Raw genomic sequence first — 17141 nt, forward strand, 5'->3', positions numbered from 1 at the left:
TCCACATAAAGCCCCCCCCTGTAGATCGCGATCTACATAAAGCCCCCCCCTGTAGATCGCGATCAACATAAAGCCCCCCCCTGTAGATCGCGATCTACATAAAGCCTCCCCCTGTAGATCGCGATCTACATAAAGCCCCCCCCTGTAGATCGCGATCTACATAAAGCCCCCCCCTGTAGATCGCGATCTACATAAAGCCCCCCCCCTGTAGATCGCGATCAACATAAAGCCCCCCCCTGTAGATCGCGATCTACATAAAGCCTCCCCCTGTAGATCGCGATCTACATAAAGCCTCCCCCTGTAGATCGCGATCTACATAAAGCCTCCCCCGTAGATCGCGATCTACATAAAGCCCCCCCCTGTAGATCGCGATCTACATAAAGCCCCCCCCTGTAGATCGCGATCTACATAAAGCCCCCCCCTGTAGATCGCGATCTACATAAAGCCCCCCCCTGTAGATCGCGATCTACATAAAGCCCCCCCCTGTAGATCGCGATCTACATAAAGCCCCCCCCCTGTAGATCGCGATCTACATAAAGCCCCCCCCTGTAGATCGCGATCTACATAAAGCCCCCCCCTGTAGATCGCGATCTACATAAAGCCCCCCCCTGTAGATCGCGATCTACATAAAGCCCCCCCCTGTAGATCGCGATCTACATAAAGCCCCCCCCTGTAGATCGCGATCTACATAAAGCCCCCCCCTGTAGATCGCGATCTACATAAAGCCCCCCCCTGTAGATCGCGATCTACATAAAGCCCCCCCCTGTAGATCGCGATCTACATAAAGCCCCCCCCTGTAGATCGCGATCTACATAAAGCCCCCCCCTGTAGATCGCGATCTACATAAAGCCCCCCCCTGTAGATCGCGATCTACATAAAGCCTCCCCCTGTAGATCGCGATCTACATAAAGCCTCCCCCGTAGATCGCGATCTACATAAAGCCCCCCCCTGTAGATCGCGATCTACATAAAGCCCCCCCCTGTAGATCGCGATCTACATAAAGCCCCCCCCTGTAGATCGCGATCTACATAAAGCCCCCCCCTGTAGATCGCGATCTACATAAAGCCCCCCCCTGTAGATCGCGATCTACATAAAGCCCCCCCCCTGTAGATCGCGATCTACATAAAGCCCCCCCCCTGTAGATCGCGATCTACATAAAGCCCCCCCCTGTAGATCGCGATCTACATAAAGCCCCCCCCTGTAGATCGCGATCTACATAAAGCCCCCCCCTGTAGATCGCGATCTACATAAAGCCCCCCCCTGTAGATCGCGATCTACATAAAGCCCCCCCCTGTAGATCGCGATCTACATAAAGCCCCCCCCTGTAGATCGCGATCTACATAAAGCCCCCCCCTGTAGATCGCGATCTACATAAAGCCCCCCCCTGTAGATCGCGATCTACATAAAGCCCCCCCCTGTAGATCGCGATCTACATAAAGCCCCCCCCTGTAGATCGCGATCTACATAAAGCCCCCCCCTGTAGATCGCGATCTACATAAAGCCCCCCCCTGTAGATCGCGATCTACATAAAGCCCCCCCCTGTAGATCGCGATCTACATAAAGCCCCCCCCTGTAGATCGCGATCTACATAAAGCCCCCCCCTGTAGATCGCGATCTACATAAAGCCCCCCCCTGTAGATCGCGATCTACATAAAGCCCCCCCCTGTAGATCGCGATCTACATAAAGCCCCCCCCCTGTAGATCGCGATCTACATAAAGCCCCCCCCCCTGTAGATCGCGATCTACATAAAGCCCCCCCCTGTAGATCGCGATCTACATAAAGCCCCCCCCCTGTAGATCGCGATCTACATAAAGCCCCCCCCCTGTAGATCGCGATCTACATAAAGCCCCCCCCCCTGTAGATCGCGATCTACATATAGCTCCCCCTGTAGCTAGCGCTCTACATATAGCCATTCTGCCCTGCCAATCACCATCATTGTTAGGGGCTGAATGGTCGGGCACAGAACTTGCCCAGCCATTTTGCATGTAATTATATTGGTGTCATATAGACGCAGGTACAATTAGTGAAGTAGGGGGTGGCGGCGGAGCCTGCCTCTGGTAAACAGACAAAAAAAAGCAGAGATCTCTCTCATATTTCTCACAAGTGTGCAGAGAGCAAGCACAATTGTTTGATCAATGAGATAGGTTTCTGCTGAAGAAAATAAAGGGGTTGTCCAGGCACAAGGCGGTTTTTCATACTGATGACCTTTCCACAGGATAGTACATGATGGGTGGGGGTCCGACACCAGAACCATGCACCGATCTCCTGTCTCGGCAGCCTCCGGGCACTGGAAGATTTGCAGGTGTCGGAAGCAAATGGATCTGTACACTGTATAGCGGCCGTGCTGCAGTACTGCAGCACTGCTCCTATTCACTTGAGATCGGAGCCATCTGTTTCCGACACCGACCTCTGTAAAACTTCCAGTGCCCTGAGGGAGGCAGAACAGCTGATCGGTTGCGGGATCCAGGTGTTGGACCCCCACCAATCATATACTGCTGACCTATCCTGATGCGTGAAAAACTGCCTCGTGCCCGGACAACCCCTTTCAGATATTATTAATTGTTAACTAAAAATAAAAATAAAACAACTTGGAAAAACACAGAAGAAGGGAGCTCACACAATTAAATTTTGCTGAGATTAAGCAATAAAATTTATTTCCAGAAAAAAAAACAAAAAAAACAAAAACACAAACTTCAATCTTGCCAATTATGGAAAAATTACGGTTAATGCAAAACATTATGAAAGGGCAATCGCACATTATACCATCCTGCCAATCAACCCATCCTGCGTGTGACAGGAAAAATTCTGCAAAATAGTCCCGCATCTGGTTGACATCTGTGGCGGATCTAGGCCCAGATTGATTCATGCTCTGCAAATCAGAGTCCACTGACTGTGGGTCACCTACAAGTTGCTCTTTTGTCAATACAAAGTTATGGAGGACGACGAAGGCCTTTATCACATCATCAAACATTTCAGGTTTTAACTGAATAGGTCTAGTGAAAATCCTCCATTTGTTTGCCATTATACCAAAAGCACACTCTACCAGTCCTCTCGCTCTTGTGAGTCTGTAATTGTACATTTTTTTCTTGTAATTGAGTCCGCCACTGGAATACAGCTTCAACAAGTTGCCACACATCTGGAAGGCCTTGTCGCCAACCAAAACAAATGGCATAGGAAGTCCATCAGTCCCAGGTAGTGGAAGTCCAAAATCTCCAGAGTACAGTCTTCTTCCCATGGCAGAGTTCTTGAAGACCCTGGAGGGGTTTGTTCTGCCATATGACCCAATGTCCACAGCCACAAACTTGTACTGGGCATCAGCAATGGCCAGCAGAATAATTGAAAAATATTCTTGGGAATTATTAGACAGTGATCCACTTCTTGAAGGCTTCTGGATACAAATGTGCTTCCCATGTAAAGCACCGACACAGTTAGGAAATTGGGTGACTTCCCAAAACTTTTCAGCTATATCCTCCCACTGCTCCGTTGAGGGATGTGTGTTACGTCCATGGCCGGGGGTCGCCGTTCTAACTCACCCCCTGACGATCCCGGCCATGGACATCTCTCTGCTCGGTGTCCTCCTCCTCCTGGCAGACGCCGGCACTCTCTCCCGGGTCCTCGTGCTGTTTCCCGCAGGGCGCGCGCGCGCCCGCACTGCCTTAAAGGGCCAGTACGCATCCAGCTGTTTAAATCAATTATCAGCCCAAGTGGCTGCTGGACTATAAAAAGGGGCTCTGCCCACTGGTTCCTTGCCTGAGCGTTATTGTATACCCTAGTCTGTCTTGCTAAAGGTCTCCCAGTGTTTTCCAGTTCCCAGTGTTACCCGTTCCTGCTGCCTGTACCCTGCATCCCGTACTATCGTTACCTGCTGTAAAAGCCAAGTAGTGTCTTCCCGCTGCATCCGCGGCGTCACCTGCTGTGAAAGCCAAGTCGTGTTCCTGCCACTGTCTACATTGCCTCAGGTACCCGTTCTGAACTATAGACATTGTTTTGTACCTTGTTGGCCAGCTGCTACCCCGCTACGCGGTATGGCCCAGTGGGTCCACACCCCGCGTCGTGACAATGTGGAATAAAGTCTTCGCGTAGCAAATCCCACAGTGCCCTGCAAGTTTCCGCCACAAAGTAGGAAATAGTAGACGTACCTAGACGGAATTGGTAGTGAAGCGATGAGAAGTTTTCTCCAGTTGCCAGGAACCTAAAGTGAAAAAGGAAAGGATTAAAAAAGAAAAAAAGCTATATATTAATTTTTTAATTAACAAAAAATAAAATAACAGTTTCACATATTAACTTTATTCTGCGGGTCAATACGATTACGGCGATACCAAATTTATATAGTTTTTTTATTTATTTATGTTTTACTACTTTTACAAGGAATAAAAAACTAAAATTGTTAAAAATAAAATTTGAGTTTTGTCGCCATATTCTGAGAGCCATAATTTTTTTTTTTTAAATCGATTGAGCGGTATGACTGCTTATTTTTCGTGGGGTGAGCTGTAGTTTTTATTGGTACCATTTTGGGGTCTAAAAGCCATGTTGCATTTGCAAAGCCCATGAGGGACCAAAACACTGGAAACGCCCAAAATGTGACTCCATTTAGGAAACTACACCCCTTGAGGAATTCATCTAGGGGTGTAGTGAGAATTTTGACCCATACGTATTTCATAGAATTTATTAGAATTGGCCAATGAAAATAAAAATTTTTTTTTTTTCCAATAAGACGTAGCTTTAGCGCAACATTTTTCATTTTCTCAACAAATAAAGGAAAAAAAAGAATCCCAACATTTGTAAAGCAACTTGTCTGGAGTACGGAAATACCCTATATTTGGTCATAAACTGCCGTTTGGGCACGCGGCAGGGCTCAGAAGGGAAGGAGCGCCATTTGGCTTTTGGAGCACAGATTTTTCTGGATTGGTTTCTTGACACCGTGTCGCTTTTGCAAAGCCCCTAAGGTACCAGTACAGTGGAAACTACCCAAAAGGGACTCCATTTGGGATACTACACCCCTTGAGGAATTAATCTAGGGGTGTAGTGAGCATTTTGACCCCACAGGTGTTTCATAGATTTTATTTGAATTGGGCAGTGAAAATAAAAAAAAATATTTTTTCCAATAAGACGTAGCTTTAGCGCAACATTTTTCATTTTCTGAATAAATAAAGGAGAAAAAGAACCCAATATTTGTAAAGCAATTTCTCTCGAGTACGGCAATACCCCATATGTGGTCATAAACTGATTTTTGGGCACATGGAAGGGAAGGAGCGCCATTTGGCTTTCGGAGTACAGATTTTGCTGGATTGGTTTCTGGTTGCTATGTAGCATTTGCTAAACCCCTGTCTGACCAAAACAGTGGAAACCCCCCAGAAGTGACCCCATTTTGGAAACTACACCCCTCTAAGGTATTTACCTAGCGGTGTAGTGAGAATGTTAACCCCGCAGGTGTTTTGCAGAAATTAGTGTGCACTCGATATTGCAGAGTGAAAATATAATTTTTTCCATATATATGCCAATATGTGGCACCCAGCTTGTGCCACCATAACAAGACAGCTCTCTAATTATTATGCTGTGTTTCCCGGTTTTAGAATCACCCTACATAGGGCACTAATATTTTGCCTGGTCATTCGACAGGGCTCAGGAGTGAAAGAGCACCATATGAAATTGGGGCCTAATTTGGCAACTTATAAAGTATTAGTTCACAATTGCAGAGGCTATGATGTGAAGTAATAAAAGAAAACCCTGAGAAGTGACCCCAATTTAGAAACTACACCCCTCAAGGCATTTATTAAGGGGTGCAGTGAGCATTTTCACCCCACAGGCCTTTTCCATAAATGAATGCGCTGCGTATGGTGCAAAGTAAAAATTTTCATTTTCCCCCAGATATGCCAAATATGTTGTGCCCAGCTTATGCCACTTGAGAGACACATCCCAAAAATTTGTTTTAAAGGGTTCTCCCGGGTATGTTGGTGTCATATATGTGGAAGTAAACGGCTGTTTGGGAACACTGTAGGGCTCAGATGGGTGGAAGCGCGAATTGGGTATTGAAGCGTAGGTTTTGCTTGGCAGTAGTTTTGTTTGAGTATTACTGGTATTTCAGTTTATAATGTGGGGGTACATGTAAGCTGGGCAGAGTACATCAGGGGCATAGTCAGGTGGTATAATAATGGGGTAAACAATAAAATAATCCATAGATGTGTGTAACGCTGTGATCGATCCTTTCTGCACAGGCCGATGTCGCACTGATAAATGGTGTCTTTACTTATCCCTCTTTTGGTTCACACTTCGCACCTTTGCAGCCTGGGGAATTTTGCTGGGAAGTGTTGTCCTGGTATAATACGGGCACAGGCGCTTCCAGCAGATATGTTTGGGCCCTCGCATTCCTAGTTCTCTAATTTTAGGGCCCCGATAAATCGCCTCTTGAAACAAACAAAATGTTCCCCTCTGATCTGCACAACCGCATATTTTTATTTCCTGACTTATTGGAACCTTAGGACGCAGCCTGTTTTGGCCTTGTGGCACAGCCGATTTTTTCAAATCTGACATGTGTCACTTTATGTGGTAACTAAAAATTTGGTCGATAAATTCAATATTTATTCGTGAAAAACACAAACATTTTGAGAAAATTTGCAAAAATGTGCATTTTTCTAAATTTAGATGTATCTGCTTGTAAAACGGATAGTAATACCACACAAAATAGTCACTAGTTAACATTCCCCATATGTCTACTTTATATTTGCATCGTTTTTGAACATCCTTTTATTTTTGTAGGACATTACAAGGCTTAGAACTTTAGCAGCAATTTCTCACATTTTCAAGAAAATTTCAAAAGGCTATTTTTACAGGGACCAGTTCAGTTCTGAAGTGGTTTTGAGGGCCTTATATATTAGAATCCCCCAATAAATCACCCCATTTTAAAAACTGCACACCTCAAAGTATTCAAAACAGCATTCAGAAAGTTTCTTAACCCTTTAGGCGTTTCACAGGAAATAAAGCAAAGTAGTGGGGAAATGTACAAATTTTTCTTTTTTTGCCGAAATTAATTTGTAATAAAAAAAATTGTGAAACACAGAAGGTTTTACCAGAGAAATACAACTTAATATTTATTGCCCAGGTTCTGCAGTTTTTAGAAATATCCCACATGTGGCTCTAGTGTGGTAATGGACCGAAACACCGGCCTCAGAAACAAAAAGGATCCCCTAGTGGATTTTGGGGCCTGCTTATTTTTAGATTATATTTTAGGCACCATGTCAGGTTTGAAGAGGTCTTGTGGTGCCAAAACAGTGGTAACGCCCCAAAAATGACCCCATTTTGGAAACTAGACCCCTCAAGGAATTTATCTAGGGGTATAGTTAGCACTTTGACCCCACAGGTATTTTGCTATATTTATTGGAGTTAGTCTGTGAAAATGAAAATCGACTTTTTTTTCTGAAAAAAACATAGAAATTTGTAATATTTACAAGGAATAAAGAAGAAAATGCACCCCAACATTTGTAAAGCATCTTCTCCCGATTACGGAAATACCCCATATGTGGTAATAAACTGCTGTTTGGACCCACGGCAGCGCTCGGAAGGGAGGGAGCGCTGTTTGGATTTTGGAGCGCAGATTTTGCTAGATTGGTTTTTAGTGCCATGTCGCGATTGCAACGCCCTGGAGGGAACAAAACAGTGGAAACACCCCAAAAGTGACCACATTTGGGAAACTACACCCATCAAGGAATTTTTCTAGGGGAATAGTGAGCATTTATACCACACAGGTTTTTTGCAGAATTAGGCCGTGAAAATGAATATAAACATTTTTGGCCACTAAAATGTTGGATTTTTTTATTTTCACAAGGGATAAAGGAAAAAAAAAGTCGCCCTAAATTTGTAATGCAATCTCTCCCGAGTATGACAATACCCCACATGTGGTAATCATTTATTTTTTTAATAGAAATTAATTAACCTTTGCAGGACTGATCCTTTTTTGCTTTTCAATTTTAGTTTTTCACTCCCCGCCTTCCAAACGCCATAACTTTTTTATTTTTACATGAATTGAGCAGTGTGATGGCTTATTTTTGGCAGGATGAGCTGTAGTTTTTATTTCTACCATTTTTTGGTACATGCAACTTTTTGATCACTTTTTATTTAGAGCTTTGGTGGCCAAAAACAGTGATTTGGGCGTCTAAGGGCGGGTTCACACATAGCGGAATTTCACTTAAATTCCGCTGCGGACACTCCGCAGCGTTAATCCGCAGCGGAGCCGTTTCTCCATTGACTTTCACTTTAATTTAGCAGTGTTCGTTTACACGATGCGTACAATTCCGCTGCGGAGCATAGGCTGCGGAGCGGAATTTGGTGTCCGCAGCATGCTCTGTCTGTTGCGGAGCAGTGGCGGACTGGTTGCGGACTCATGGCGGAATTTCTCCATTGACTTCAATGGAGAGTCAAAATTCCGCAATGAAGTGCTGCGGAGCGTATTGTTTTTACTACCATGACATTTCTTCATTCTGGCTGGACCTATGTATTTCTAGGTCTACAGCCAGACTGAGGAAGTCAATGGGGCTCCCGTAATGACGGGAGCGTTGCTAGGAGACTGTAAATAGTCACTGTCCAGGGTGCTGAAAGAGTTACGCGATCGGCAGTAACTGTTTCTGCACCCGGGACAGTGACTACCGATCTCAATATACATGTATCTGTAAAAAAAAAAATAAGTTCATACTTACCGAGAACTCCCTGCGTCTGTCTCCAGTCCGGCCTCCCAGGATGACGTTTCAGTGTAAGTGACGGCTGCAGCCAATCACAGGCCAAGCACAGGCTGCAGCGGTCACATGGACTGGAGCGTCATCCAGGGAGGTCGGGCCGGATGCCGAAAGAGGGACGCGTCACCAAGACAACGGGCGGTAAGTATGAATTTCTTTGACTTTCACTAGGGAAAGTGCTGTCCCTTCTCTCTATCCTGCACTGAATAGGGAGAAGAGAAGCACTTTTCCTGCAGTCCGCAGCGGCCAGTCCGCATCAATTTTCTGCACATTTTGTGCAGATCCGCTGCAGAATCTGCAACGCAGATTCTGTGCGGCATTGATGCGGACAGTTGCGGAGGAATTCCGCCATGTGTGGTCATGCCCTTAAAGGAACAGTGTCATCAGAAATTATTTTTTTATATGTTAAAGATGTTAGTGCTTTATTAAAAACTTTTATATTTATTTGTGTGTTTGTGTTTTACTTTTTCTTATTTTTACACTTTTTCTTCCCTATGGGGGCTGCCATTTTTTGTTCCATTTCTGTGTGTGTCGATTAACAACACATACAGACATGGAATACGGCAGCCACAGTCCCATAGGGACTGCGAACGGCTCCCGTCCCATTGACTGCAGTGTACGGCGTCTGTGTGGGAACTGCGCATGCGCCGCTCCCACACAGTCCTATTCGAAATTGGCGCCGTCCGGCGCCATTTTCCTGTGGACCGGAAGTCGCGGCCGGACAGTAATATTACTACTTCCGGTCGCGGCTTCCGGATTTCTGCACTTGCACCAGCGGCAGCAAACGGAGCGGACGGGCCGGAGGGAGCCGCGGCGGCAGGAGCAGGTAAGAGATTTCAATGTATGTTCGTGTTTGTGTGTGTTTACTACTGTATGTAAACCTACTACACTGTGGGTTAGCTCAAAAAATGGCGACACACAGTGTAGGAGGTTACACCGTTCAAACCCCTCGTTTATCCCGGCACTAGCCAGGATAAAGGAGGGGGGGATGCTGAGAGCTCACTAGAGCGAGGGCTTTTAACCCAATGTTGCAATGCTGCAATTTTGGGAACAGCTCCATCTAGTGACCAAAAATGGGTAGTATTATAAATTAGAAATAATTTATAATATTTCCTGGACTCGTGCAAAAAAATAAAAAAAATTTGAACAATGTTTAACCACCCACACACTAAATGTTTAATTTTTAAAAAAAAAAAATGTTTTTCTGGCAACACATTCCCTTTAAATTCTTTATTTCTTATGGCGTTCATAATGTGGTATAAATGAGAATTTTACTTTATTCTGCGGGTCGGTACGATTACGGCGATACCATATGTATATAGGTTTTTTTTATGTTTTGCAGCGTTTGCACAATAAAATCACTTCTTTATTTAATAATTTATTTTCTGTGTCACCATATTCTGAGAGCCGTAACTTTTTTATTTTCCAGTCAAAAAATCTGTGTAATGGCTTGTTTTTTGCAGGACGGGTTGTAGTTTTTATTGGTACTATTTTTGGGTACATGCGACTTTTTGATCACTTTTTATTCTATATTTTTGGAGGGGTGGTGACCAAAAAAATAGGGATTCTGGCATTGTTTTTAGTTTGTTTTTTTTGCGGCGTTCACCATGCGGTAAAAATAACATTATAGTTTTATAGATTGGGTCGTTACGAATGCGGTGATACCCAATATGTGTACTGTTTTTAATGGTTTCATTTTTTCCCTAGAATAATAGACTTATTATAGGAAAAAAAAAATCTTTTATTTTGACACTTTTGTAAAACATTTTTATTCACTTTTTTTTTACTTTTTACACTTTCTTTTTTTTACCTGCAGCTCTGATCGCTGCTAGAATACATTACACTACCTAGGTAGTATGACGTCACAGTCACTCTGAGGGCAGATTCACACGAACGTTGCGTTTTTGCGCGCGCAAACGCGGCGTTTTGCGAGCGCAAAAACCATTTGACAGCTGCGTGTGTCATGCGTGTCTGATGCGCGGCTGCGTGATTTTCGCGCAGCCGGCATCATAGAGATGAGGCTTGTCAACGCCCGTCACTGTCCAAGGTGCTGAAAGAGCTAAATCTTTCATCACCCTCGACAGTGAATGCCGAACACAACAGCGAAAAACCTGTAAAAAAAAAAAGATAAAGTTCCTACTTACCGAGAACTTCCCGGCCGTTGCCTTGGTGACGCGCCTCTCTTGACATCGGGCCCCACCTCCCTGGATGACGCGGCAGTCCAAGTGACGGCTGCAGCCTGTGATTGGCTGCAGCCTGTGCTTGGCCTGTGATTGGCTGGAGCTGTCACTTGAACTGAAGTGTCATCCCGGGAGGTCGGACTGCAGGAAGGAGACAGGAGTAATCGGTAAGTTAGAACTTCGTTTTTTTTTACAGGTTCATGTATTTTGGGATCGCAAGTCACTGTCCATGGTGCTGAAACAGTTTAACTCTTTCAGCACCATGCACAGTGAATGTCTCCCGACGTCGCGGACCGGAAATTTTTTTGCCGGGTTCGGCCAAAACGAGTTTGGCCGAACCCGGTGAAGTTAGCTTCGGTTGTCGGGGTTCGCTCCTCGCAAAGACACTCCGTTTGGATGCTTGGAAACAGAAAAGCACGTGGTGCTTTTCTGTTTCCATTCATCCTTTTGACAGCTCGTGCGCTGTTCGCACGGAAGTGCTTCCGTGCGACCTGCCTGGTTTTCACGCACCCATTGACTTCAATGGGTGCGTGATGCGTGAAATACGCAGAGTTATTGAACCTGTCGCGTATTTTGCGCAGCGAACAAACGCTGCGCAAAATACACGGACTGTGTGTACTGCCCCATAGACTTCTATAGGGCATTGCGTGCCGCGCGAAAACCACGCGCCCTACACGCTGCCAAATCACGCTCGTGTGAATCCCCCCTGACAGTTAGTCTACAAGGACCAGCCAGAGATTGATCCTCATAGGCTTCCATACATGGCAGACCCGGAGGCTATTGTCTGGCCCCCGGGTGCCATCACAAGCATCATCAGCCCCCACAATTGAATGGGGGCTGCTGATGTGCTACAAACCCCCTACATGCGAAGATCGCAAATCGAGCCCCGCATGTAACGGATTAATTGCCGAAATCAGCGGCAAAGAGCCGCTGATCGGCAATAGTGGAGTGTCAGCTGTCAGGGACAGCTGACCTCCCGGTTCCCGATGTACACTGTCACAGACACGGTCGCTGACAGTGTGCATCGCGAACGGCAGTGACGTCCTGTCACTTTGACAGGAAGTCTATCAGGAGGCTAGTCCTGATAGGCTTCCGTACATGGCAGACACGGAGGCCATTACTTGGCCTCCGATCACCATGCTAGCCATCTGCAAACCTCACGATTTCATTGTGAGGTCTGCCGATGTGCTAGAAACCCCTGAATGTGGTGATTGCAATCGATCACCGCAATTAAGGGGTTAATTGCCGAAATCAGCGGAAATAAGCCGCTGATCGGCATACAGTGGAGTGTTAGCTGTCAGGGACAGCTGGCCTCCCGGTTCCCGGTGCACACTGTCGCCGACAGTGTGAACCGGGAACCACGCAGTAACTGTACGTCCCTGTGCCTTAAGACACTGGCCACATGGACGTACAGTTGCGTCGTGGTGCGCCTAGGGGTTAAAGGGGCTCTGTCACCACATTATAAGTGCCCTATCTCCTACATAATGTGATCGGCGCTGTAATGTAGGTGACAGCATTGTTTTTTATTTAGAAAAACGATCTATTTTCACCACGTTATGCCCTATTTTACTATCTTAATGCCCAACTGGGCATGTTTTTACTTTTGACCAAGTGGGCGTTGGAGACAATTGTATGACGCTGACCAATCAATCAGTGTCATACACTTCTCTCCATTCATTTACTCTGCACATAGTGATCTTGCTAGATCATGATGTGCACTTACATACACACATTAACGTTACTGAAGTGTCTTGACAGTGAATAGACATCACTTCCAGCCAGGACGCAATGTCTATTCACAATCCCGCCACTTCGGTAACGTTTGTGTGGGAAAAAAACAAACTATAAATTAGTATCACTGTAATTGTATTGACCCACAAAATAAAGTTAACATGCCGTTTTTCCTGCACGGTGAACGCCATAAAAACAAAACGACCCAAAAGATTGAGGAATTGCTGTATTTCTCCTATTCCACCCCACAAATATTTTTCCCCCAGTTTCCCACTACATTATATGGTACAATAAACGAGGTTGTGAAAATGTACAACTCATCCTGCAAAAAACAAGCCCTCATACGGCAATATTGATGAAAAATAAAAAAGTTACAGCTTTTAGAAAGTGGGAAGGAGAAAACAAGTGAAAACCCGAAAAATGGCTGCGGCGGGAAGGGGTTAAGCCCTGCCGGAGTACAAAGATGGCAGACCTGAGGGCTTTTATTAGGCCCCGATGCTGTCATGATGACTATCCCCCATTCAATATAATTTTTTTTAAACGTAGGGCTTGTTCACATCAGCGTTCGCTTTCCGTTGAGGGGTTCCAACGGAAAGTCAAACGGAAACCACAGCTTCCGTTTGCATCAACATTGATATCAATGGTAACGGAAACACTGCTAATGGTTCCCGTTTTTTCTACGGAATCAATAGCGCAGTCGACTGAACTATTGATTCTGTAAAAAAAAAAACGAAACCTCCAACAGAACCCCTCAACGGAATTGAACGCTGATGTGAACAGGCCCTTAATTAAAATGAGAAAAATGATATTGCACTTACCTCAGGGTGACTAGTAGCTTCTCAGCTGGAGGGACAATCCTCTGGAAGTAAGAATCCTGCCTCTGAATGCAGTGTGAAATCCGGCTAAGAAGGTCATCAAAACTTGGGACCGTCATGCGCACGTAGTCAGAGAAGTTCTCCGGGTGCTCACGCAGCTCCAAGTACACCCCACGGGCCATTCTGACAGAAGTGATGGGGTGCACCCAATATCTGCGCAAGCGTCGCTCCCTAGCCAGCCTTTTCCTCCTCATCTTCATGAGCAGAATATCGAAGCTGAAAATGAGATGTGTCGGTCGCATTTTACAAAGAATAGCAGCAAATCGCACACAATTCTGGAGCACAGAAACTCTCCTTTCCAAGGTTCACATCCACAATAATTTCCCTGCGTTCCTTCTTCCTGGTGTTGCATCACCTCCTTCATCCAATAAAAGGAGGGGTTAAAAAAAACCAATATATAAAAGGGATCCGTTGTAAACGGAACACAAACGGAAGACAACGTTTCCGTTTTTGACGAATCCGTAAAAAAAAAAAATGCACATTTGCCTTTTGTTTGCGTCTGATCATTTAACGGATCCGTTAAAAACAGAAAGCGCAAAGCAGATGTCCAGGAGTCCAGTCTGCCGCTCGCCGTGGTTTTCGCTGTGTGACGGATCCGTCGCTGCGAAGTCACAACACAGAATGAATAGACACCATCCTGACTGCTCCTCCCCTCCCCCAGCAGCGTCACGTGGTGGTGGAGGAGAATCTTCAGCTACTGCAGCAGTTTTAGTAAAACCAATGGAGGGCGCTGCACACGGAAAGTAGCACACTATATATTAACCATTTCCTCCCCAATCACACACTATCATTACGATAATGCACGTAATCGCTACCCCAATAGGTTGAAAACGTGCAACACGTGCTTAAAGCTGCCAATAGACATTAGGAGATAATACCTATGGGATTCCCATCTACTGCTCACTCCCACTCCTTCGATTCGTACTCCAGTGTGACGTCTGAGGCCATGTGACCTAATCAAATACCGGTGTACCTAGAGAAGGCGGAGGCTGTACGGTAAATGTTCCGTGACCGCCGGGAAGTACCGCAGCAGTTCGTTTTGGCGCGTAGTGCTTCTTTAATCTAAACCGATAGAGGGCGCTGTGCGCCACAACTTCTCAAAGAACAGTAAGGTCCCTCGGGCGGACAGAGAACAGAGACTTGTTGCTTTTCTATAATCCAATAGAGGGCGCTGCATATAGGAATACAGCACCACTACATAGTAATACAATTTTCAGTGCAACGCCCTCTATTGTCTGTGAGTAGTACAAACCTCTCCAGACATTCGTCAGTTAAGAACAGCGCCATCTATGGGGTAGTACAGGAAGTTTCACGGAGCTCTCACCATGAAGATGTCTCATAGAACCAAGGAGCAGTTCATATAGGAATACATCTTCATGGTCAAAGCTTCTTGAAACTTCCTGTACTACCCCATAGATGGCGTTGTTCTAAACTGACAAATGAATGTCTGGAGAGGGTTGTACTACTCACAGCCAATAGAGTGCGCTCTACATATGCGCTCATCGTGATACTTTTTCAGCATTTTATACGGTATAAGCAGTGTTCTGTTCTGTGAGCCCTGGGAAGTTATTAGTTACGACAGATTCTCTATAATCATTCAGTAAAACCGATAGAGGGCGCTGTATCTAGCCACTCATGAAGCACATTTTCTCTGTTGGGTCACGTACTGGTGGTCAATTCAAGGTTCCTGGCAGCTCTTACTCGGCTTGTGTACATAAAAGTAAATTTTCAGCCTGCAATTCCAATAGCGCTCTAACCCACAACTTCAAAATGCAACATTAACTGTTTAATCTCCAGCCCTGCGGACTACAATGCTACACACAGCTGCTGCACTGCTACTAAAGAGAATTTACACATTTATATCTGGCAGACAATTTACCTCCTGCCACCAGAAAGTTAAAATAAGATTAGATGGATAAAAGGGAAGCAATATAACAATCCCTTTAAAAGCCTACGGTCCTGTTCACACTACAGCAGCAGTGACCACTACACGTCTCCGTCATTCCAACATTCTCCATGGACGGAAAGTGATGCTCTAGATGTATGGTATTTTTAATAAACTCTTATCTCCTTTAGATTTGGGCTGCACGGTGAGGGAAAGTTGTTATAAAAACGGAGTTCCTATGCAATTCAAATATTCCCTATGAAGACACGGGTCATGATATTTCCAAGGTCACTTTTACTTCATGGAAGGCGAAGAAGGTGCCTAATACACATAATAAATTTGGTTCATATTCACCCCTTTTTTGGTGTAATTTGTGGCAGAATTCTGGTGCATTTTCCTTCATAAATCTGGTCAATCTAGAATAAAAAAAATAAAAAAAATCTACTGGTCATTAACAGGTTAAAAGTGGCTGAAAATACTGTAATACCAATAGATGGCGCCACAACGTCACAAACTACCACCAGCGTGTTAACCCTCTGTTCCTTAGAGGAGATTTCACACAAAACAACCTCTGTGATCACTCTTTCATGGTCTTTTATGGGCCAAACGTATTCCAACGTATTTTGTGCAGCACATCAGAGATATCTTTTTTCTTTTGTACAGGCAATAACGTAGAACTTTACACTATTGTTTAGGCCAGGATCACACACACAGTTGTGATGCAGTTTTTGTTGAAGTAGTGGACTCAGATTTTTGAGCCAGAGCCAGATCCAAAAGGACGGAAATGTATAAAGAAAAGATTGATGTATCCTCTTTCTTATGTGGCCACTTCTGTTTGGCTAAAAAAAAACTGAGACAAAAACTGCATCAAAACTGTGTGCGTGATCCTGGCCTTAGGTGATGGCAGTATAATATCATGTAACAACCACAGGTGGCGCTGCTCTCCATTACTACACTATTAAAACGATTGCAGATCATGGATATTCTATATTAACCCCTTACACCTGCATGCTCTCTGGGCCTTAATGGCTAACAAAGTTTTCAAAAAACGTTTGACGTGTCATAATGACGTCAAAACTTTTGATCGGTGGGGGTCCGAGCACTAAAACACCCACCGATCGCTAAAACGAAGTGGCAGAAGCGCTCGGGTGAGAGCTCTGTTGCTTAGTTACTGCTCCGCTTTCCTCAGAAAGCCGAGTGAGCAGTGTACGCGTCATGCCCATGGCTGCGGGCCGTCAGGCTCACTTACCTCCTGACGGCTGCAGCCATGTGTCTGTGAGCGCTCGCCCCCATCTCCTTCTCAGGAAATGCCAGCGCTCACTTCCCCTTCTCTCGGCCGGGTCCAGTAGGGTGCACGCGCACGCTCGTGCCCACTCTTAAAGGGCCAGCACGCGCACCTGAGTTTAAGTGCCAAATTAGCCCATGAGCACCCTAGACTATAAGAGGGTCCCAGCCCCATCCTGCCTTGCCTGAGCTTTGTTGTCATTACATTAGTTTGTCTATGCAAATGGTCTCCTAGTGTCTTCCAGTTCCCAGCGTTCCCGTTCCTGCTACCTGTAACCTTTATCCCGTGCTATCCTGGTCAAGTGCCGTATTGAATTAGAGTCGTGCTGTGCTGTGTACCACGCTTGTCCGGTTACACCATGCCTGGTGTCTGCCTGCTGCCAAAGTCCCTTCTGAGCCTGCCTCACTACTGTCTGAAGCTACCACAGGTACACCTACAGTGAAGGAAATAAGTATTTG

This window comes from Rhinoderma darwinii, chromosome 5, assembly GCF_050947455.1.
Source record: "Rhinoderma darwinii isolate aRhiDar2 chromosome 5, aRhiDar2.hap1, whole genome shotgun sequence".
NCBI lineage: Eukaryota > Metazoa > Chordata > Amphibia > Anura > Rhinodermatidae > Rhinoderma > Rhinoderma darwinii.